Below are 25,342 nucleotides of genomic sequence, written 5' to 3' on the forward strand. Positions count from 1 at the left end.
ATCTTCCTTCGCTCAGACTGTGGTCTGGATGGAAAGATTCTTCTGCCCCTTACTACCTCTGATCAAGGCCACCAGGTTCCTGCTACTTTTCTGGCTGAAGAAGGTGAGGCTGAGGACGACCCTGGGTCTGAGGCGACAGAAAGCACGCTTCTCCATCTGCTCACAGCCATTTCTCACCTTGTGGGCCTCCCCAGCAAATTTATTTTTCCCCTTGGTGTTTCTTCTGGTTCTGACAATCTCTGCTGTCCCTGTACTTTACAGCATCTTCCTAAACCCGCTTCTAAGCTGTGTGGTCCATTTGAGGGGAAGTTTTCCACTTGAACCTAGATCTCTGAGTCCATTGATAACCTCCCTCAGACTGTGAAGAACTTCCTCTATTTTCTAGGGACCCAGACTTTAGCTGCACCCCTTCTACTTGTCTCCAGCATCCTGGTGGCATACACAGTAGCCCAGGCTAGCTAGTATGAACCTCTGAGCTCAAATGCCAAATAGAGACGGACGCACAAAATAGTCTTCGTAACCCGGTGAGCTGTGGCTGTGAGCTCAGCCAATGGGACTCTGACCAGTCTGGCTGGAGATGTCACTCCACCTTCAGCCCTCAGGGCCTTTGTAAGCCTTGGTGACTTCATGTTTCAAGCTATGGTGCACTTTCGGCTATGGAATCGAGTACCAGTCCCTCCACACCACACTTTCAATTGAACTGTATCAATGTAGAGGCTGCTATGCAGTCTTTCAGGGGTCGGGGCAGTGTATTTTGGCCTGTGAAAGAGCTTCTTTCCAAAGAATTGGACAGGAATCAAAGTCTCAAACAGTAGTTGTAAACAATGTTTAGTAGAGACAATAATATCTGAGTAGCCAAAAGCTCTATTCAAACTCTTTGTGGTTTAAAAAGATATCTATACAATGTGCAATGTGTTTGAATGTTTTAAAACATAAGATCCAAAATATTTTCAAAAATGTTCTCTTTCAATCTCTGTAAAATATAATACATATGGTATCAAATGGGATTAGATTATTTAAGGTTTCAATGATATGCTTAAGAGAGGGTTTCATGTGTTGGGAAAGGTGTTCTGTGTGCCAACAGCAACATCTTGTACATTACTGCATTACAAGTTGAGAAGGACTGTAGAAGCAGGGAAAACAAGGTCTTCTTCCAAGTTTGCCTATTGTTGTTGAAAAATAAAACAGTAATTTTGCTGTAAATGATAAAGAAGTCATATAGGTGAAACAATCTCTAACAGATGTGACGTAAATGAACAAGTTGCTTTGCCAGAAACTGTTTAAAGCAAAAGACACTGGAAGAAGTGTGTAATGTGCACAGTGGTAGTTTCCATGAGGTGAGGAAGGGAAGGAAGTATTCACACTAGAGAAAGAGAAACAAGACTATATTAGCAAGGGCTTCATAATCAAGTCATCCCAAAAGTTAGTGCTATGAACTGTAAAAGCACAAATACTTATTGAAAGTTACAGACAGCAGAGGAGAGCAATTGAAAAAAATAACGGTGCTATGACCACCAATATTTTTAATTTGTTTTCATTTTAATTAAATTAATATTAATTTTAATTAACAACTTTAATTTAATTAATCTTTAATTAACAAAAAGAATAATAACCTTTGTAATTTATGTGCTTGGATTTAAATTCTTGTGCCCTAAATTAGCAGTGTACAAGCACGTATTTGGAATAAATCCTAGTAGTGTCTTATTCTCATAGTAACTTGAATTTCTATAGTAATAATGATGTTGAACATCTTTTCATGAGCTTCTATTTAGAAAAATATTTTCTTCAATTGTGTGACTATTCAAATGTTTATTTCATTTAATTGTGTTGTGTTCTTAACATTGTTTTTGTTGTTGTTGTTGTTTTGTTTTGTATACGTTTTGCTTCAAATCCTTTGTCAACTATCTGACCAGTATTTTCTGCTACTCCCTTCCTTCTCACTTGTGTGGTGTTCTTCAGACAGCAGAAGTTCTTAGTCTTATAAAAGCTAATATGTTTTTCTTTTACTCACACTTTTGATTTTGATTTACTGACTGCATAAACCAAGATCCTAAAAGGTCCAATGAACATTTCTTTATTGTTTTATTCTTTATAGATAGCTCTGTGAGCCACTTAAGCTCAGTTTGTATATTGTATAAGGTGTTCACGGGTTCTTTTTTTATTTGTGGATGTTTAATTCTTCTAACAGTATTTGATTAAAACAATGTCTGTTCTCTATTGAATTGCTTTTGTGCTTATGTCTGAAATAAAGTGATGGTGTTTGAAAATATAAAGCTTGTTCACTAGACCTTTGGCCAGAACTACACTAACTAACAAGGATGGTTTATTTCTACTCTAAAAATTGACCTAAAAATCATTTCTGGGTTATGGGGACTTGGTCTTTCGCTCTACAATTAGACCTTAAGACATTTTGATGTTCTTGATGAGACTGAAGGAATCTCCCTTTATTCCTGAAAAAATATCCAAAGACTTTTAAACAATGAATGGATATGAAAATTTGACAAATATATTCTGCATCCATTAACACATAGACATGAGATTCTTTTTAATATATTAAAATAGTAGAAACAAATGCTTGCTTATCAGATTTTAGGCTTGTATTGAATACATAGCATAAAGATGTTTGGACACAATGTGTCATTTTATTTAAATAATCCAGCATTCCATTTCTTGGTTTACTGAGATGTTTCACAATAATTCTCAAGAAGTCTTTATATCAAAGTAATGTTGGACTCAAGGTGAGCAGTGTGTATGCTCTTGTCTTCTGTTATTGACAGGAAATACTTCAGAATTATATTAAAAATTTGTTTAATCTCAGTCAAGACTACACAGAGAAGAGGTGGAGAACTACACAGAGTATGTATTTCTTTTTTACATGGTTTTAATAATTTATATCTTTTTTTAACTCTTATTTTAATTTTTGAGATTATAAACCACTTTGTAGGATATCAATATATGCTGATATTTCTGTTCTATCAAATTTTGATTCATGTATTTTAGAATTCCACATTCATTTTATTTTAGTTAGTTGATTATTCATCACTTTTAATACTGATCTTTGTTCCTAATAACCATTTTCTTTCTGAAGTTTGCTTATTTTGATTTTGGTAAATATATGAGAACTTTATTTTTTTTTTAAAAAAAGGTTCTGCATGGTATTTATGTACTATCATTTTACTTAAATTATTATGTATAATAATAATTGTATTATTTAGACAAAGCATATAAAGGGTTTGTGTGTGTATGTTTAGTGTGTGTGTGTGTGTGCGCGCGCGCGTGCGCATGTACCTGTGAAGACAAGAGGACTGTGTAGTGTGTCTTGCACTTTTGCTCTCTGCCTTAGTCCTTCGAAGCAGTCTCTTTCTGAATTGGATCTCAAAGTTTTTGGTAGACTGGTTTGACAAGCCCTTGAGATCCACTAGTCTCTGTTCCCCAACCCCAGTACTTGAGGTGGGATGCATGCTGTGGGTGCTAGGGATCTGTAACCAAGTCCTCATCTATCTACAGTGAGTAGTTTAACTACTAAGGACTAAGGCATCTCCCTAGCCACAAGAACTTCCTTTGAGAATAAAATTCTCTATACTGTTTGTTACCTTTTTGATGTGATATCTACTCTTACTGAAATTCCTCTCAGAAAATGTTATAATTTTAGCTTTTAACAGCCATTCATAATTGTTAGGTTGAAAACAGGCCCACAAAATGGCAGGGCCACTAACAATGTCCTAAATGGCAGTCTGGGCTCAGCTCAGGCAGAATTCTGGATAAACAAAAGGACTGATATCAGGTAAATAGAAACCTAAACTGAACATTTCATAGAAATCTATTTAAGCTGATTGTCAAGAAAACTATGACTTCCCCTATGCTCTAGTCAAGAACCTCCAGCAAAGGGCAGCTAGTTCCTGATAGATCCAAAGAAGCCTGCAGCAGATCAAAGTCTCCACACTAGCTCCCAGACTGTTCTGGACCACACCCTACCTCACACTGCTCTAACTCCCAAGCTGTTTGGGCTCACAGACCCCTACCCGTCCCCTTAAAACTGGCAAACTTTTTGTATGTTGTTCTCTATTCTCAAGATTCAGCCAGGCAATTTGATCCTCCAATAAATCTTCCTTTCTACCCATGGATTGGTCCAGTTTAGTGGCTTTCCTGGGACATTACTTACAATATTCTAATACATTTAAGAGGGAAAATACATTTTATTTAATAAAACACTTAAATTTTTCTTTTGCCCTCCTTCCATTTCCTAGATTGTGTGTGTGTGTGTGTGTGTGTGTGTGTGTGTGTGTTGTTTCATTAGATGATTTGTTTATTTTGTTTTTTTTTCCTGAAAGCTATTTTTGCAAAAAGAGTAACTAAGGAAACACTGCTTCAATTCAGAGCAATATGTTGTTCAACTGTCCTCAGGCCTACATAGTTTCTGGTGGAAAATATGGCATAATTTGAACATTTTCTTTATAAATATATATCCCCCTTTCTCTTGGATATTTACATGTATATTTCTTGTTTGTTTTTATTCTAGTAGTTTGATTTGGTTCCTCTAAATATAAATTCTTTGAGTTTATCCTGTTGAGTTCATTGAATGTGGATCTTGAACTTACATTCTTCTTCTTTACCAAATTTAGAGATTAGGATCTCTACTTTTTCAAAGAATTTTTCTACATCAATCCTTTTTGCTTTCCTTTTCTTGGAGACTCTGGTGAGACTGATGTCTTTTTAAATGTTTAAAAGTTATGTGTCCTGCCATGTTTGCCTAGTTAAAAATATTCCTCCCTGTGTTGTTGCTTGTGGTATAACCTGACTGTTTTTCACCCATCACCTCAAAGTCTAAGACTCTCCACAGCTACTAATCTTAAGAGCACTTAATATCAATGAAGAGTTATGTAAATAAGTTTCCACCATCATGAATTTGTCTTAATATATCCCCTAGGAAAACCCTAAGAGCCATATCCATGGATAGTCACAGGTTGTAGTCCCCAGAGAAATCCTAAGATCTATATCTATGGTCATTCATAAGTTTCAATGCCCAGGGAAAAACCTTAGCTCTATACCCATGGTCACTCATAAGATGCAGTTGCATTGGTCATCTCCTTTACTCTGCACTCTTTCATTGAAATCCTTGTTTCCCATCCTCTTTCATGCAACACACTGGAACCTGTACTTTCTCCCTATCTGTAAGTGACAGACTCCTGCTGCTCCTGAATTTTGGCTTCATATCCTTATTGTGTTTTAGCCTAATTTCCTCTAGGTCAAGACCCTCTTGGGTCTTTGTGTTTGCTTCTATTCAGTCCCAACAACAATACCCTAAAGAACAGAAATAAATCATAACAATAGATATCATAACCATATAGGCTGTCTCTAGTATGTATATCTAAAGTTCATTACCAATATTGAACACACAGGCCAGAATGAGGGCTAGGGAATTGATAAAAGACTATAGGAAGGTGACTACTGAGGTGAAGTTGAGGGTCAATACCTGGGAGCTGTCCATGTGAAAACAGTTCAGATGCTTGGGTTCAGGTAGGTGCAGGGTCATTGGTGCTGCAATATTCACAGCTGACCTTTTACTCATTATAAAATCTTTCCTGAAAGGATCGTTGAAGATACATATTTCCTTACTTGACATTTTCTGAGTTGAGCTGTATCAAAAGGTTTGACAATATATGATTGGTGGTGTGCTTATAACTTCCTATTGTGTGGTGGAAGAGGTCCTTCACAAAAATTTTCTAAAAGGAAGGGAAATCCAGCTCAAAATGGATTTGCTCTTCTGGCATGAATTTTCATTATTCATTGCATTAGTCTTGTATCTACCATTATTATAAAACAGCTGAGGTAATTACCTTATCAAGAGGAAAGGCTTATTTATCCTACAGTTTTAGAGGCCACAGGCACAGATCAAGAAGACTTGCTGCTCTGAAGTCACTATGGGGTTCTGGATGACAACCTTACTGAGAAACTTCTCATCAGATATCAAGAAAGCAGAAAGAAAAACAGAAAAGGTTTTAGAAAAGGTTTATTTCAAAATAATGTAAACAGGTGAGTGTTAGAACACACTGGCTGTTGTTATTAAAAATATCAATATATATTCAATATTGCAAGTGGGCAGAAGACAGCCAGAAGCTCTCCCTGTGCCCAGTGGGCACCACTATGATGAACAAGAGTATAGTGGAGAAATTGGAGAAAACTAGTGGAGTGCTTAGTTTGTGCACTGTGGAGAGAAGTAGAACTAGAAACGGAAAGATGATGAGAAACAGTATGATATGGGTGGCTTATGCTGTCACCTGGTGCCATGGGATGTCTGGACCTGTGCTACCTCAGAGTGCCACATCTGGGTCTGTGGCCCTACTACAGCTGGAGTCTGTGAAAATGTCCGTGGCCCATGTTGTCACTGAAAGCCGTGTGGATACCTGTGGTCTGGGTCACCACCTGAAGTCATATGGATGTCAGAGGGCCACACTACTGCTGGGGCCATAGCAATCTGAGTGACCTCCACTGCCACCCAGGGCTATAGTGATGTCTGGGTCTGAGCTGCAGCCAAGGGCCATGTCTATATCCTGTCCGTGGTCCTACTGAAGTTGGGGTCTGTATTGATGTCTGTGGCTCGTGTTACCACTGAGGGCCATGGGAGAGCTGACCCCAGTGGCCTGGGCACTGGATAACTGCTCCTGCCCCTCACTGGCTCCCTCAGGGGGACAGCTGCCTGCCTCCAGGGAAAACTGGCCCCAATGGCATAGGCTGCCACCCCTCTTCACTGCTGCCACAACAGGAGATCTGGCCCTACCCCTCACCATAGGCACAGGAGAGCTGGACCAGATGTCATGGGTGTGGGAGAGCTGGCCCTGACCTTTGCCTGTGGGGTGCAGTTCAGATGGAAGTAGGACTAACCAAATTAGCTACCGCCCAAGCCCACATCCATGGCTTTGAGTTGGCCCATGTTAACATCTACCCTACCTATGACTTGCTAGAATATATGAAGGGACAGGTCCCATAGAACCATAGCTGCGGGATCTCCATGACCTGGGGCAACAGCAGAATATTGGATAGAAGTTATGGTGAGGGTCCAGCATTGATGGTGTACCAGAAGCCAGAGGCCTTGAACCAGACCAACAACTCATTGCAGTGAACATTTGCAAGTAAAGCTGTTTGGGCAAAAGGGTGTACTGCATGACATACCGCAGTTCCCAAGGCCACTGTAACAAATTAATATGTGTTGGAGAGGCAAGAAAGATGGAGGAGCAAAAGATTTTTGTTTTCTTTTTTTATTTTGTTTTTTAATTTTCTTTTGTGGGAGGACGCTACAAGGGTGGAGGTCAGACTTGGAAGGACTGGAAAATGAGTAGGATTGTGATATATGATATGAAATTCCCAATGAATCAACTTAGAAATTCTGAAAAAGAAAAAGAAAAAAAAACACACATCAAATGTGCAGATGTGTTGTACCATCAGGAAGGCTCCTCACATTTCTTGAGTTATCAATAGCACATTCTTATTATAATTTTTAAATCCCACGTATTTTTCTATGTCATCTCTTCCTGTAGACAAGAAATGATCACTGAATCTTAATGAAGTTGTGAACACATTCAGAGAGGAGCACCTGCTGTTAACTAAGGTGAAAAAGCAAGGTTCAATTGTTAGGACTGCACAGGCATTCGAAGCCTGGGCACGATTCTCAAAGAGAAAACCCATGAAGTCAAAGTAGAAGGTCAAGTTGTGGATGTATTGTACCAACTTAAATAAATTAAGTTTATTAATTATGGTGATCTTATACTAAGAGCACTTACTAGATGACTTTCTTGAAACTTAAGAGTGAGACTGGACTAGATTCTTCACAGGTGATCTGGCAGTGAGAAAGGTATTTCTTAATCACCAATAGAGTGAGCACTGAGTTTACCTCTTAGTTTCCTGAGCATATCTGTTTAAGGTTAGAGCTATCTTTAAGTGTGGAAGAACAAACCATTACAACAATTTTAAAATTATTTTTATTTTTCCAAGGCCAATATGTCTTAGAAGCATCTCCAACTAGGCAAAGAGTTGTTGGGATAGATTGAGCAGAATTTAAAAATATGAAGTAGAATCTTCTTTCTTTCAGTACTAGAGTTTCTTTTTGTTTCTGGAAAAAAAATAAATTGAAGAGAGGGGGGAATGTTATGTGGATCATGAATTAAAATATGAGCTAATTTCAATCAGACAAAATGTAGATAGTCATCAAATAAAATTCTCTAATGCATAACTCATGTGGATCATCTCTTGGATTTCATCTGGGATGCTTTGATGTCCATAACTGTTCATGCACATATTATTGCACACTGAAATGAAAATTAACTATCAAATGTTCCCAATACTTCTTTCTCTTCCTCTGTCTCTTTCCCTGTCTTCCCCTACACACACACACACACACACACACACACACACACACACACACACACATACATACACAGAGAGAGAGAGAAAGAGAGAGAGAGAGTAATATATATGGAGAAAAGAGAGAGAGAAAGAGGAGAACAGATTGATTCCTGTGATTAAAGATCCTTGTAGTAGAAATATATCCTGAGAAACTGTATTCAATTTCTGAATCCTGGATTTGAAATAAATTTTAATTTGTCCAATATTAATTTGCATAGATTCTTTAAACATTATCAAATACCAGTTGATAAATAATTATTTAACGTGGATGGCACTAGAACCTTGTTTGATATGAATGAAATATTAAACATCCTTCAATACTCAACAGGAAGTTTTTTGGATTACTCTATGTAGGAGGCCTCACACTAGATTGGGACATATAAAAGTAACATTCACTACCACACCAGAGAGTGCTCAGATGGGATGAGTAATGTTAAACCACAATACACATAAAAGCCAATCTTAATTACAGTAAGTTCCCAGCACATGTGAATCAACAAATGAAAAAAGTATGGAAATAGATCAGTGATATGAAACTCATGATAAGGAAATAAAATTTAACCAAGATGTCCAGAAAAATGACTCCTGAGGAAGCAGCACTTCCTCTGGGGAAGGAGCATCAGAAGTAAGGACTGGGGATGGGGACAGACAGGATAAGAGGGAGATTTGTTCCAGAGCAAAGAAACAGTTCCCTGGAGCAGGAACATGTATCTGTGATCTAAATAGGACTAGGAGCTTTGGAAACTGGAAAAATAGAGTCAGAGAGCTACAAAATGATAATTTTCTTTAAAATCATTACAATCGTTAAAACAAAAGCTAAAAGACTGTAAGATACAGTTATTTTTAGTGAACTGTAAGTGCTGTGTTTTTTTGTTAGAAGTTTAATCCTGGGATTGGAGAGATGGCTCAGCACAGCAGCTCAAAGTGCTTACTACTACAGGGCCAGAATTTCAATCCCAGCACCCATCAGGGGCCCCTCACATAGAGATCTGACACCCTCTTCTGGCCTCTGTGGACACCTGCACACAAACATATAAAATACAATTCTTAAAAAGGAATGCCTGTCTTTAACAAAATGTTTCTTCTTCATAAACTTCCTTGAAAGGGTGATAGGACAAAACACATGTGTCTAAAGCAAAACAGAGGTGAAGTCTCCCCATTCGAGGTGGCAGAGTGGCTCACACATAAGGTGCTCCGACGCTTCATTGTGTTTCAGAGCATGAACAGTCTCACAGGAAACAACGCCAGAGCAGTGAGAGCTTTGTCTTTTCTCTAAATTGGGCCATTGTGAGTTTGCAGCTGTAATTTCATGTTTCATGGACAGCTTATTGAATTTTACAGCTAGAATGTATTAGTGGAACCACATCACTTTTTTTCAAGGTATTAAATTTTCAAAACCCTTTTCTAATCCATTTTTATTTTTTAAAATATATTAAGGTTCTATAAATTTCCATGTGCAGTTTTCAATGCATGATGATTGCATCACAGAAAAGAGATTTATATCCATGAGACACAGAGTTGCTTTGTGTTTGTATTTTTAAAAATCTTCTTTTCTAACTATTTTAAAGCATTCAGTTTGCTCTTGCCAACTGTAGTTTTCAGACTACGCAAAAGAACAAGAGAAGTTACTTTTCTGCCTGGCTACCTGTTCTCATCATCCACCCTCCGTCCCTCTCTCCCTTCCAGACTCTGAAAACCATTACTCTAGTCTCTACTTCTGTAAGACCACATTTTTAATCTTTATTTTCAAATAGTTTAAAATAATTCTTTTTTTGAAAAAATATTTATTTATTGTATGTGTATGTGAGTAACTGTGGGCCTGAGTGTGTATATGTGCACCACACGTGTGCAGGTGCCACGGAAGTTAGAAGAGGTTGGATTCTCTGGAGCTGGAGGCACAGCTGGCTGTGAGCTGCCTTACAGGGGTGCTGGGAACTGAACCTGGATCCTCAGCAAAAGCAACAAGCGCTCTTAACTGCTTAGCTAACTCTTCAACATCTGTCAAACATAAAGCTTGTTTTTCCTTAATGGGCTTTCTTCTCTGTCTCTCTGACTCTGTCTTTGTTTTCTTTCTGGAGATTGATCCAGAATCTGGCATGTGCCAGGGACTTGGTTTAACACTACTTTATATCTTATCCCTGACTTTTCACTTTAACATTCATTTTTGTTAATTTTTCCACCTCTCTCCATCTTGTGTCCAATTCAAATCATACAGCTCTCCTAGTGAGAGAGCACATGAAGAGTTCACATGGTTGCCTGTGTTTAAGTTCTTGGGTTTGTTGGTTGTTACATGACCTTTGGCAATAATATACTTTTGGATGAACCACATTTTCAGAGAATAAGTTTGATTTCAAATATATTTTTTCACCTGTGTGCAAAATACTTTTTGCTGTCCAGGGACATTCATTTAATTTTACCTGATTTCCCCTTTGGCATTGCTGTAGAGATTTAACTTAGTAGTTGATAAAGTAGTGTGGCAAGATACTCTTATTTTGACTCTAAATTAACTAGGAAAAATCACTATTTTTATCTCTATTTTCCACAGTGTATATTACAGTGGAAGTTTCCGTTGGATCTATGGGACTTCGGGGTTAAGAGTAGTCAGTGAGTAAGGCAGTAAACTGGCGACTTAGAGAAAAATCTAGCAGTGAATTATAGAAAAATAAACATAAACACAGTAAATTTGCACATGTGTCTAAATGCAGACAACCTATGTCGAATACTCTGTTTGTTGTCATAAAGGCCCAGTTAAAAACCTTGGTCCTCACAGTGGTACTCTTAGGAGATGGTGAAACTCTGAAAGGTGAGGCTTGGGGTCTTGTAGGAGGTAGTTAGGTCATTAGGGATGTGCCCTTGGAAGAATATGCCACAAACATGACTGACTAAAAGCAATATTCATCAGAGGAGCAATTAACATCAGATCACTTCTACTTTTAAACTGTCAAAGTTGGCATCTGAGCTTGCAGCAGTGGTATGCTGAGCTCAAAGAGATTTACTAGGTCAAAGACTTAGTCTAGACAGTATTTTTCAGAGTATATTAGTGATGTTTCTCTTACATGGCAGATAAAGATTCTTCATCTTCTAAGATCTCATTTTGGTATACAAGAGAGTTCAAAAGAATCCTTTGAGGGTGTGATGGATTTAAGTCAATGAACCAGTCAATACTTAGCCAAGATCAATCACCTTCACTCACAGTAAGGTTTATATAAGCAGCTCTCAGGTACCATGGCCTCTAATCTGTAGTCAAACAGAAAACTTACCCACATCTACTTCTGTATTTCCTGTACTAACACCTATTTTCTTCTCCCAGTTTGAGCCTGCTAAGGTCAAGAAAGAGAAGTCTGGTCTGTTTCTCTCCTTGCCTAACTGGTACTTCTGAGCATCCTCTCCAGGCAATATGCACACACACAAACACACAGACACACACACAGACACACACACACACACACACACACACACACACACACACACACCATTTCATCTTGCTAAAACTGATTCTTTTAATTATTTCAAGTTGGGAGAGAGGAAAATCAGAGGAATCACAAAAGTTTTACTTAATGTCATCTAGCAAGGTCATTTTGGGTGTTTCCTGAGTATGTAAAGTACTAGAACCTCATAAGTTCTTAAGAGTTCTTTGACTTTGGCCTTATAGAGCATGCACTTTTCTTTATCCTGGCTTGTCATTCCTTTCTCCATCCCAGGGCATCTAATATTATCCTGAGCTTGTGCATCCAAATCTCTAAGAGAGCCTCTTGAGTGAGTCTGTATTCACACTCTGCAAACCACTTTGGCATATACTGTGTCTAAAGAGGACCATGGCACTTTCTGTGCCCTAAGAGACAATGGGAGGGGGACAACCTCAGAAATCAGCCTGTCATTTATCACTTAGCAGATAATTATATATCCCCTATGCTTAGTGACATCAAAGCAAGTGTCTCTAAGTCATTTCTACTTCTCACTATGGGTTCTATAAAATTTACATGTCATGATTTCAAAACACAGATGAAGTTCTACTACTCAGTCTTACTATGTCAGTTCAATTCAGAAGTCCACCCTCTTCGAGTCCCCTTTTCATAAAACTCCTTTTATCCTGACTTGGGTTGGAGGTGGAATGTTTTTTCACTATTCTTAGGGCAGTGACTCATGAGGAACTTTCTCCAACAAAACTTTTTATAAAAATCATCATGTGATTTTCAGCACTCAGCCCTTTTGTCAATTTCATGTGTTTGAGAAGTATAGACAGCAATAAATAGCACAAAAATGTGTTTCTAGAATTCCCTTTGTCTTTACTTCATTCAATCTACCTCAGATGCCATTGTTCCCTCACCTTCAGTCTCTAGTTTTACACTGTGAGAAAGGATGCTCCCTAGAATAATGAATGCCTCAATCAAAATTTCTATTTCTAAATAAAATAATGTACATGCACACATGCTTATGTATTGCTTTAGAAATAACTCCTGCAAATAAGTGAAGTAAACCACTTACTCACTAGAGTAGCATTTCTCACAGTGTGATCTGAGATAAGATGTGAAGAAACAATGACCTTAGATAAAACAAGAGACATGATTAAATTGAATTTAGATAGTAGTGAAGTTTAAGTTTGTCATAAAAACTCAATAAAAATACTTTAACAAAAAGTATTTGCTGTTAACTAGACTTTTTATTTGGTAAACATAGTAATACTGTTTGAGAAATTCTTAGACATGCAGATTCTCAGGTCATTCCCCAACCTTACTGAGCCACATTCTTAGATGAAGGTCTGAGATTTTCTATTTTAACAAGGCCCATGGTAATTTTGGCACAGTTTAAGTTTAGGGACCACTGTCCTAAGATACTGTGCATCTCTGGGCTAGCAGGCTTGATTCTGACCCTAATCTTGTCCTTCGTTCAAAAGCTACCAGGAGACTCATTCTTATCAGCACCTGAATTAATAGGAAATCTGTGTATCGGTAAACTTTGCTTCTGATAATCAGAAAAAGGAGTCTGAAGTGGCAGGATGATGATGGCAGATTCCTGGGTTTATGTTCCCAGCTGTAATCCACTGTGAGAGGAAAATCTGCCTCAGAGATTCCTTGCCTGGGCTTGCAGTTTCTGATTTCCAGAAAATTTTCTAAGTGAAGCAAAAGTTATTCCTAATGGATTTCTCCCCAAAACTTTCTTTAATTTTACATCATTGGAAAAGACTAAGAAGTATCTTCTTAGTCTCTAAAGTCTCACTACTGATGCTAGGAAGAAAACGTGGCCAGAAAACCTTGCTCTGGTCTGCTGCCAAACTTCGCATCACTCCCTTGAGCATGCTGTTTGGTTTGAGCTCAGTAATATGGACACAGGCTGCAAGAGACAGTCCTCTGGTTTAGCCTCCACACTTCAGTATCCATTGTTTAATCTCAAATACAACTTGTCCTTACCTGTTTGGTGGCAAAGTCAGAGGTTTACTCTCTGTAAGTTTTTGTAGGTCAAGATAAATACTGGAATTTCTGACATAACTGAAACATTTCCTCAACTGCATTCCTTATGCCTTACCTAGAACAAAGACTGATTGCTATTGAATAAGAGTTACTAATGCAGGGGACTTAGACAGGGGAATGCCCCCCACCATATGAATGCATTTTATGGCAAAACACACAACAAGATGCTGTCTATATGAAGCAATGGTAAGGGAGAAACTTGACATTTATTGAATGTTGACTATGTGCCAAAATCTATACTATCTGCTTAAAGTGTTTATCTCCATGCTGAATTACTTTTCTCCCACTCTGCTTACTTGCTTCCAGCTTTAAAATCTCTTAATTTGCAGAATGTTTAGACCTAAAGTGATAGAAAAAGAAAGAGAAAAAAACGATATTGATCTCAGTGAAGTAAGTAGGGAAAATGAGGAATTCATTCTAGTATCTGAAAAAAGAATAGGTGTTTCAGTTTGAGCTTCATAGGACTCACTTAAAATAATAAATGATATTGCCTCATTTTGTTTCCATAAACTATTATAGCTAAGAGAAGAAACTGGAAATAAGCCAAAAAAGCAAAGCAGAGAATCTCTAAAACTGATGAATAATGAAGAACAGGTTGTTTGTGATGAAATGAAACTGTTCCATAAAACTTTGCAAGAATTATAATTAAAATTCTAATTGTCTATACATGTAGATGCATTCGCTCAACAGGTATAATTGATGTCCTTTAAGAATTTGACGTTACCATAGTAAGCATATCCAGATTTTAAAAAAGGGAAAAATTGGTAAGAGTTGAGTTTTAAGAAGGATATAGGCAAGTTTAAGGGATGTGGGCTAGTTTAATTAAAAGCTAGATACTGTACTGTACTTTTGCTCTCTAGATTTATAGATTAAAATTTGAAGTATTAATATGATTATATTTGGAGCTATCCAAGTTATATGGATTAGATCACGGGAATGGGGCCTTGCTCTGAAAGAATAGGAGCCCTTACATGTAGAAACATCAGAGCACACTCTCTCTCCTTCCTCTTCCCTCTCCCTTTTCCCTCCTTTCCTTCTCCATTTCCTCCATCTCTTCCCTCACTGAGACCCTGTGAAAACGCTGTCCTCTGAAGCTAGGCAGAAAGCCTTTACCAGAAATGAAATGGGCCAGTGCCTTGGTCATAGACTGCCTGCCACCAGAGCTGTGGAAAGATGCACGTCTCCCTTTCAGGCCACCTAGTCTGCAGTATTTTATTTCAGTGCATGGACATAGATTTCTTCTCAGATACAAGCTCTACTTGGTTTACAGCAGCTTTCTGGAGGGTGATGTTGGGAAGAATTTTGATCTCATGCCTGTACTGCCCAACGTTGTTGCTATTAGTCGCACACAGCATTAAAATAACTAAATTGGGAGATTGCTCAAGTTGGTAAACGCACCTTGAAAACATAAGGGTCTGAATTTTATCTTCAACTAGGCATTATGGACCAAGCTTGTCATTTCAGTACTGGAGAGACAGAGAATGGTGGATTTCCCTCGCCACTCAGACTACCCTACCAGATAGAGTCCAGGCCAGTGAGAGACTGTCTCAAAAAGCAAGGTGGACGGCTCTGGAGGAATGACATCTGAGGTTGTCCTCTGTCTTCCAAACACAAATGAGCATATTCTTATACTTGCACACACACACACACACACACACACACACACACACACACACACACACGCTTTATCCTCCCTCTTACACTTACAAGAGTCCTTCAAATTCAATTGGTTAAACCCAACAAATTTAGGATAATCTATCTCAACCCTACCATGTGGACTCTAGGTCATTTGTCTATATAATTTTATGCAGCACAGATTCTGAGGATCAGATGTAGCCATGTTTTAGGGTTATTATTCTACTTCCAAATTTGACTCTCGATTCTGGTCACAGCATGGCCAGCTGCCTAAACTTTGTTGTTACCATCCCTTTTCAGCCACCATGAGCTAGCTCCCTTTTAAACCATAGGCCATGCTAAATGCCTCATTAACTCGTCAGATATTTGGTTACAGAAAAAAAAGTAACTCAAGCATCAGTGAGAATCTGACTAGAAAATTGCACACTTATGCACTAAAAAAAAAAAAAATCATCAAATATCTGTATTTTACCCCAACTCAAGATTATAATTATATCCATTGACTACACTGCTTTAAAAGTAATATCGTATTTCTAATTAGTCTTTTTTGGAGTATATGTTCAATGGACAAGAAATAGAAAATGGTGATTGCTAAACTGTACATTGCTCTTCAGATATTATGTGAACTTTTAAAATATGTATTCTTGTCAGAGTATATGTTAGAAATTAGAAATGAGCACAAGCCAAAATGAGTGTCCTGTTCATGAAATATTTTGACAGGGAACCCTATTTGATCTGTGCTACTTCCATTATTCTCCTCTTGTGATGAATTTACATAATTTATTTTTCTAGAAAATTAAATTGATATTTGCTTGAAAGAAATGTTTCTCAGTAAGCCTATGGCATTTGCAGTATCCAAAAACTAGTCCTCACAAAGGGATGTGAGTATTAGGTTTTGTAAATGTTAACACAGTGTCTGAACAAACTCACACCCACCGATGATGTTGTCTACGACATGGACAACTGGTTTCCTTTCATTGTCTCTCACAAAGGCTGCATTTTGTTTTAGGGTCTAATTTCATTTGTGTTTTATTTAGTTTGTTGTGTTTAAGATCGAAGAAAACATTTTCTTTATAAATACACAGTAATTGAGAAAACTAAAAGAAATATCTAACCTCTTACACATGACTTTCTTTAAAATGTTGTGAAACACTGAAAAAGCATGAAAACATTCTCCAAGTACAGATGTCAGATATCCTGTGAAAAATGTCAAGGCCACAAATTGTTATGGTTCAGGGCTAACATTGGTCCATCTTACATAGTGTTAAAACCTAAAACAGTGTTTGTTTAGAGATAAATAACTGCTCAGAACAAAATTATATATTGAAGTTCAAAGGGGTAGGTCAGAAATAGATTTTTTAGAGTGAAGTTAAGAATTGTTCTCATAACCTGGGAGGACTGATGGAACACAGAGCTGAGAGGAAAGATTGGACTGGATGTACTTGGTGGATTTGTGCCACTTCTAGGTGGCTTAGCTGCTCTAATGTGTGCAACAAGAAAACTTCTGACAGCAAATGCCTTCTACTAGGGAACACATTTGGATTTGGGACTCAAACAGTAAGTTACCTCTTCAGTAACCATAATCAAAAGCAAATCTTCATCCTCACACAGGGGCAACAGTGAGGTGGACTGGAAAAGGGGACTCCAATGGCCTGTCTTTCATCACCTCACTGTTGTGAGGACCTTACTTGGAGGAAAGATGGTAACATTGGACATTTTAAAAATAAGAAGAAAGCATGTGGAAGAAGAGATAAAGAGGGGGGAGATGTAACTTCTATAACATTTTCTGTGTCATAAAATTTCTTTAATTTTGTAGACTCTGAGATGCTCTCAGAAAACATTAGCCAAACCAAATTTTATGCCCTCATTATAAATGAAGAGTTAGAGGTTAGTTATTTAGCCTGTGGTAACACAAAAGTCTCTAAAAGATCTTGTACTGAGTGTTTAGAAAATGCATAATCACCCCTTTTAAAAATCAGGGTAATAAAAAAACTTCAGCTCATTAACACATGTCTGCTAAGAGTCCAGCATTATCATAAATTAACAAGAAAAAAAAAGAGCAAGCCCAGTAGGTGTAGCAGTTTCTTCGCAGCTCATTTTTAACTGTACAGTTTCCCAGGACACTCTCTGGTTTCTCAACTCCAGCGTAGCAAACAAAATGCCAAACATGTAACAGTCTTTCATACAGTGGTAGACACCATGATTTTAAAGATGAATAAGCACAGAAGATCGTTTGCTTAAATAAAAGTGGCAAATATGAATAAGTCATTAAATCAGGTTTCCAAATATTGCCACAGAGTTCTAATAATGATTAATTGTGCCTACAGTTGAGGGTGGATGGCTTCATTGAAAACATGTTTTAGAGAAAAATTACTAAATAAATGTTTGTCCTAGTTCTCCAGAGAAAAAGAACCAACATGTGCTCACAGATCCTCTCTCTGTCTCTGTCTCTGTCTCTCTCTGTCTCTGTCTCTGTCTCTCTCTGTCTCTGTCTCTCTCTCTCTCTCTCTCTCTCTCTCTCACACACACACACACACACACACACACACACACACACACACACACACACTTTAAATTAGCCTGCTTTGAAACAGCAATAGCAGAGGAATAACACGTGACAGGTTGAGAACCCAACTGTTGCTTGGTCAGAGTACTGGCACAATGGCTGTCTCTCACTGGAAAGGCTAAGCACCTGGTAATTGGTCACTCCATAGGGTTGGGTGCCTCAGTAACCCCAATCTGCTGCCAAAACCTGGAGGGTTTCTGGAGATTCGTTAGTCCTCAGTCTTCAGAACCTGGAAATGTTGGTTCTGATATCAGCAATGGAATTAGCATCAGCATCAACATTATCACCACCACCACCACCTTCATCATCACTGTTACCATTATCATCATTGAGGCAGCAGCAGCAGCACCACCACCACCACCACCACCACCACCACCAAACGGATAAATTAGCTTAGCCTGAAAGTTAAGACCAGGAAGCAAGAAGTAAATAATCTTCTTTCTGCTGTGCCCATTTTTATCGTGACTGCTACCAGAAAGTGCTGCCCAAATTCATTGTGGGTCTTCCCATACCAATAAAGGCAATGAAGACAATCCCTTAATTGAGCTCACTTTTCAGGTGATTCCAGTTTGTGCCACACTGACATTTAAACAAATCTTCAACAATATTTTCAGAGACAACTTCCACTTCTGATTAACACTGAAAAAGCTGTAAGAGAATGTGACATTCACACTCATCCATCGATCACCTAGAACAAGAAATCAAACCATTCAATCCTAATGAGTCCAAATCATGAATCAAACTTGCGTTCACTCACCAAGTCTTTGGCACGAGCCTTTGCTTAATCTGTCTTAAAAGGATCCTTAGGTACGTAAAACAAAGATTGACAGAGTCGCCAGGAAGGCTGGGCCATCATTAAATTGTTAAGCCAGGGACTGAAGCCATTGAAGACTGAGAGCAAGAGAGAGAACCCCAAAGGACTGCTGCAGCCTTCCCGGCTTCCTGGGTATAGAACAATGACTCTGGAAGCTGAGAAGTCACACAAGTCCAGGAGAACGCCTTCTTTTCACTTGTACTCTACAACAGCTAAGGGATACAATTCACACTGAATGACAAAATCAGTCCCCAGAATTGCATTAGGATGTCTGGTTGCACTGCTGTGACTTTTTCTCTTTACATTCCAGCTTTAACTGTAGCCACTTCTCTCCTATCCTTGTCTTTGTTTCCCTTCTAATTACTTCTCCATCTATTTTTTCTCTGCTGCGCCAATAATTGTCTCTAGTTTTATTTATTTATTTCTATTTCCCCCTTAGTAACTTAGATCTACACTTAGATATAATCTGCACTGCTCCTTTATTCTCTCAAAAGTATTAGAATTTAAAGGATAGCTGTTTATAATTCATTACTGCTGTATTTTCATGATGGATCTACCTATTAGGCAGAGTTTCTTTATACATTAAATACAATTACATCATTTCTCCCTTCTCTAGCATCCCTCCAAACCATCTCATATTCTCCTCCCCATCTCCTTTAAATTTGTGTCGTCTTGTTTCACTAATTGTTATTTCATGCATCTATGTGTATAGATACATATTTCTAAATATAGCCTGTGGAGTAGACATAATGTTACCTATATGTATGTCTTCACGGCTGACTGTTTGGCACTGAACAAATAATTAGTAAGCTCTTTCCTGGGGAGGGCCACGTCTCCTGCTCCCAACTTAACTCTGTTTTCTATAATTCTTTGAGTAGGGTTAAGGCCTCTTGGACTTTTCCTCATCCAGTTTGACACATCCACTGGTGTCATCCATCCATGTTCAGCTCATGTTTGCACAGTCATGTTGGTTAGAACTTATGGGTATAACTTCTATACATTACTATGAGACATGTAGTTAGCATTCCATTCTTTTAATGGCATTGGAGGTCAAATCTGACTCTGAGATGTGGGCTGAAAATTTAGCTATAGTGTTATACTACCAATCTTATGGTAAGGAATGACATCTGAGCCCTGCTACAACCTTACCCACTGAACTTTTGCAAATACTTCAATTGAAAAAGTATAGGTGATTTTTAAAAAGTCAACAAATGACCTAATTCTAGATATATAAGCCGCATCACAGAAATAAATGGAATATTTAAAAAAGACAACATAAACCATCTGAAAATTACCAGTATCATAGTAATGTATTCAAATGAGAATAAGTTAGATGAAATCCCTAGAAAAATAAATAAAACTCAAAGCAATAATTAAAACAATGATCAATAAAGTCAGATGACACAAATAAACTCCTAAATGGAATAAAAGACAATACAAATAAACCGTTGGATGAGGTAACAAATTCAATACAAGTTGTGAAAGAGGACTTCAATAAGGAGCTAACACTGAAAAATGAAACTGAAACTTTTGGAAATGAGCAGCTCAGTAAAAGAAGAATAAAGATGCAAAGCTGCAATACAAATACTTAGGAAACAGACACAAGACAAGTGCCAAAATGTTGTCCACATGGATCAACAAAAACAATTCCAGGACATAGGCGGTGGCGGCACACACCTTTATTTTCAGCACTCAGGAAGCTGAGGGAGGCAGATCTCTGTGAGTTCGAAGCCAGCCTGATCTCCAGAGCTAGTTTCAGGGTACAGACAGCTGTACAGGGAAATCCTGTCTCAAAAAACAAAAAGGAAAAAAGAAGTAATTTTGGCTAGATGTGCTAGTGCTCACCTTTAATCCTAACACTCCGGGGCAGGGGCAGGCTGATCTCTGTGAGTTCAAGGCCAGCCTGATCTAAAAAGTAGGTTCCAGAACAAGCCAGGCTGTTACACAGAGAAACATTATCTCGAAAAAAAGAAAAAGCATCAGCAACAAAAAGTGACAGCCAGAGCTACATAGTGAGAAACTGTCTCAGAAAGGAAATAAAAAAATAAATAAATACATGAATAATTATACAGCCCAATAAGATAAATGAAAAACTCAGTGAAAAGCTTCACCTATAGAATGAGTAACATAGAAGAAACAATATCAGGGCTTAGAGACAAGATACATAAATTAAAATATTTAAAAATATTAAAGATAAAATATTAGGAATGTGTGAATAGAATTGGCAAGATCTGTGGGACATACTTAAAAGACCAAAATTTGTGAGTATTTGACATAGAAAGGTAGAATAAGTATAATTTAAAGGTATATAAAATATATCAAAATCACAGAAGAAAATTCCAAAAATCTGAGGAAAGAGAACATCACTCAGATACAGGAGTTATTTAGAGTGCCATACAGATAAGACCAGAAAAATAATCTCTCCACATCAAATTATAGGTAAAAAAAAAAAGCTAAGTTTATGTAACAAAGAACAAATATTAAAACTTCAAGACAGAAGTGCAAAGTAATATATGGAACAAACTCATCACATTACACCATATTGTTCAACAGAAATCCTATAGTCTTAGGAGGGCTTGAGATGATGTGTTTCAGTCCTTGAGTAACAATAATTGCTAAGCCAGATGACTACAGCCAACAGTGTTATCAAAATTCAAAGAGAAATAAAAAACTACCCAGGATAAGCAGAATCTAAAGGAATCCATCACCAATAAGCCAGCACTCCAGGTGATACTAGAATCCTACACACAGAAGACATAAACATACCTGTAAAACAACAGGAAAAATAAGCCACACTAAAAGAGAAAATAAGAAAACAATGATTATGAAAAACACTAACCATCATGAAAACAGCAAAACAGTGGGTACAACAGTCTGGCTTTCAACAGTAAGTCCAGATGCTAACATTCTGAAATATCCAAAAAGTCAAGACTAGTAGGTTAGGGTTAGAAAACAGGACCCATTATTTCTGAAAATATTTTATTGACTTTTCCCCTACTTTTTCCTTCTAAGAATCCAGTTTTAACATGACTATAAGTTTGACTATCATAGAAGACTAATTATTAATTTGTATTTTTAATTATCCATTACAATCTAAATGAGTTACATAAACATAATATCTCCAATGAGCATAGAAATATATATACAGTATAACAAAATTAAGTTTAAACTTATATCAATAAACTAAATTCCATAGCAATGTAAAACATTTCTAAATAAGTTGTTCTTTAAAAGCAGGTTCATTAATCTACCCTTTCATCCTATCATATCTATACTATCCCCTTTTCTTCTTTAGAAAGAGATCATATTTATAATCAATCTGTTTTAAATGAAAATATCATTTAAATATTTTTATATCATGTTAAGTTTTCTAGGTATATATAGATATAATTCAATTAGGTAGGTAATCTTTAAACACTTCAAAGACCTACAGAATATGGCACTTAAAATGTTTTAGAAATTTAGACTTTCTGGACAGTGAGACATGTCTACTCCTGGCAGCACCGATTTACTTCAGAGAGGAGGATGGGCATTGAAGACACTGTATATGGAGTTTATCTTCCTCTTGACAAAAATAGTCATTTGGGCAAGAAATTGTTCTTGCCTAACTGCTTGACAAAATGATGTATCAACTGGACTTGCAGGACTCATAAGAAGGTGACCACTGAACTTTGCTTGGTGAAATGGTCTTTCAGGTTCCTGCTTCACAGAGGAAACTGCCACATGTTCTACAGGACACATAAAGAAGTGACTGAGAGACTCTAGGCCTGTGGGCTGAAGACAGATGCCCCAAATTTACAGAGGAACTTTGGATGACTGTCCAGGCAGCCAGCTGTCTCTGTCATTCTAGATTTTTGAAAGTTGCTTATAATGTACTGCCTGTTTACTTAGGTAATATTATATCCTTCTGAGGTCTTTGATGTTATAATTTCCTTAGTTATGATAAAAGATAAGTTAGATATGAATCCTTAGACTCACAAATATAGGATAGACAGTGTAGCAGGAATCTTTAAAGGTCTTATTAATAAAATCAAACCTGAGGCCAGTTATTGGGGTGAATGCTGGAAGATCAGAGAAGCAGAACAAGCCACAGCTACCTCACCTTGACAATTCCTCAGCTGATCCTGTTTCCTCAGACTGGATGCCTCTGAGACCTCATCCAGAATGAATCTCAGCTGAACTGCTGTTCAAAAGCCTGAAAGCTTAACCAGCCAAATGCTTCTAGTTTCTGGACTTCACGCCTTATATACCTTTCTGCTTTCTGTCATCACTCCCTGGGATTAAAGGCTCACTTTCTGGGATTAAAGGCATGAGTCACCATGCCTGGCTGTTTCCAATGTGGCCTTAAACTCACAGAGATCCAGAGGGATTTCTACTTCTGGAATGTTAGGATTAAAGGTGTGAGTGCCACCATTTTCTAGCCTTAGTATCTAGTGGCTGTTCTGGCTCTGACCCCAGATAAGTTTATTAGGGTGCACAATATTTTGGGGAACACAATACCACCACAAGATAGGATATCTTCTTTAATTTCGCCAATTACAAATAGGTTAGATATTATAACTATAATTCTTGCTTGATAATTGTTATATGTAATTTTACTATATCAAAGTGAAAACCTTCCTTTTTGAAAAAAAAGAAAAGGGGAAGTGCTATGGATACCTTTCTGTATGCTGTGAATGTGTATTGCTCTGATTTGGTTGATAAATAGAACACTGATTGGCCAGTAGCCAATAGTATAGGCGGGACAAGCAGAGAGAAGAATTCTGGGAACAGGAAAGCTGAGTGAGGAGACACTGCCAGCCACCACCATGAGAATCAAGATGTAAAGATACTGGTAAGCCATGAGCTACGTGGCAAGGTATAGATTTATAAAAATGGGTTATTTTAAGATGTAAGATCTAGCTAGCAAGAAGCCTGAACCATTAGGCCATATAGTTCGTAATTAAAAAAAAAAAAAAAAAAAAGAATCCAGTTTTATTATCTATCTTGTCAGGGACAAGGACAGAATCTGTAGTTAGTGGAAAAATACAGACCCCCATAAGACAGGGAACTAGATCATCTTACAGTCAGGTTGCCTATCAACAGGACATTGAGTCAGAGCCCTTGACTTTTTCACCCTGTAAACATCCTACACAAACATCCAGTTAGCTTGCTCCACCCTATGCAGATAACAGCTTCTTGCTCCCCCGACCCTGCAGGAACTATATAAACCCTCCTGGAGAAAAATAAAGTTGCACCTTGATCAGAATCTTGTCTTGGTGTATTTCCTTTGTGTCTCCTGTCCCTATCATTCTGTCCTTAGGGTGGTCGAGTTCCCATTGAAGCCCTGCTGGCCAGGGCACTAGCTATTTGAAATCACCTTGTCTTTCACTTAATGCTCTTTTTTATAGAGCTTTGAAAAGAAATTTCATTTGATGGATGAAGAAAGTACTGGGAGAGACAATTCTGGGGCATCTTGAGGATGAGCTAGAAACCTAGAGCAATGGAAACTTCCAGGAATATATAAGAATGACCCTAGCTAAGACTCCTAGCAATGGGAGATATTGAGCCTGAACTGGCCATCTCCTGTAACCAAGCAAGATGTTCAGTGGAAGTTCTGGGAACCCAACGCAGCAGCAAAGCCTTCCATCCACAATTTGTCCTGTCTACAAGATGTGCTGGGGAAAAGACGGTGGAGAAATTGTGAGAGTGACCCACTGATGATTGGCACAGCTAAAGACCCATACCTGAAAGGGAGGTCACTCCTCCCTGAGAGCCAGGACCCCCCAGAGATCTAGGATGAAACCAAACATGAGTAACAGTAACAATAAAATCAATGAAATAATTACTAGTGATGTCCTGCTATACTCATATATTGATGGCTAGCCCAACTGTCATCAGAGAGGTTTCATCCAACAACTGAAGGAAACAGAGGCAGAAACCCACAGCCCAACACTAGGCCTCACTAGGGAAATCCTACAGAAAAGCAGGGGAGAAGGATTATAGGACCCAGTGGTGTCAAAAGCGCCACAAGAAAACCCACAGAACCAACTAATCTGGGCTCACAGGTGCTCACAGGGAAACTTTATGTGACTGACCTAGGCTCTCTGCATATATGTTACAATTGTGTAACTTGGTCTTTGTGTGGGACTCCTAACAGTGAGCACAGAGGATGTCTCTGACTCTGTTGCCCACCTTTGGGACCCATTCCTCATGCAGGATTGTCTCATCCAAAGGAGGGGGTGCCTGGTCTCACTGCAGCTTGTAATACCATGGTTGATATCCATGGAATGCTTGCCTGTATCTGAAGAGACAGTGAAAGAGGAGGAGTACTGGGAAAGGGGAAGGGAGGGGAAGCTTTGGTTAGGATATAAAAACAAGGAAAAAAAGTTTAAAAAAAAAGAAATTTCATTTTTGCCTTGGGTTTCATTTTTGTGGCTTCTACTTTTTAAGCTTAGCAATATTTTTATTTATGACATA

At 38.0% G+C, this 25,342-nt stretch overlaps 1 long non-coding RNA gene across 1 annotated transcript in view; it reads right to left on the minus strand.

The window, feature by feature from the left end:
* Positions 1–7,958: 7,958 nt before the first annotated feature.
* Positions 7,959–25,342, minus strand: part of LOC131914070 (uncharacterized) — a 55,265-nt gene continuing 37,881 nt past the window's right edge. Inside the window, exon 2 of the long non-coding RNA XR_009380070.1 lies at positions 7,959–8,107. This is a non-coding gene — a long non-coding RNA (uncharacterized LOC131914070). The remainder of the gene's footprint in view (positions 8,108–25,342) is intronic.

Source organism: Peromyscus eremicus, chromosome 7 (genome assembly GCF_949786415.1).
Source record: "Peromyscus eremicus chromosome 7, PerEre_H2_v1, whole genome shotgun sequence".
Taxonomy (NCBI): domain Eukaryota; kingdom Metazoa; phylum Chordata; class Mammalia; order Rodentia; family Cricetidae; genus Peromyscus; species Peromyscus eremicus.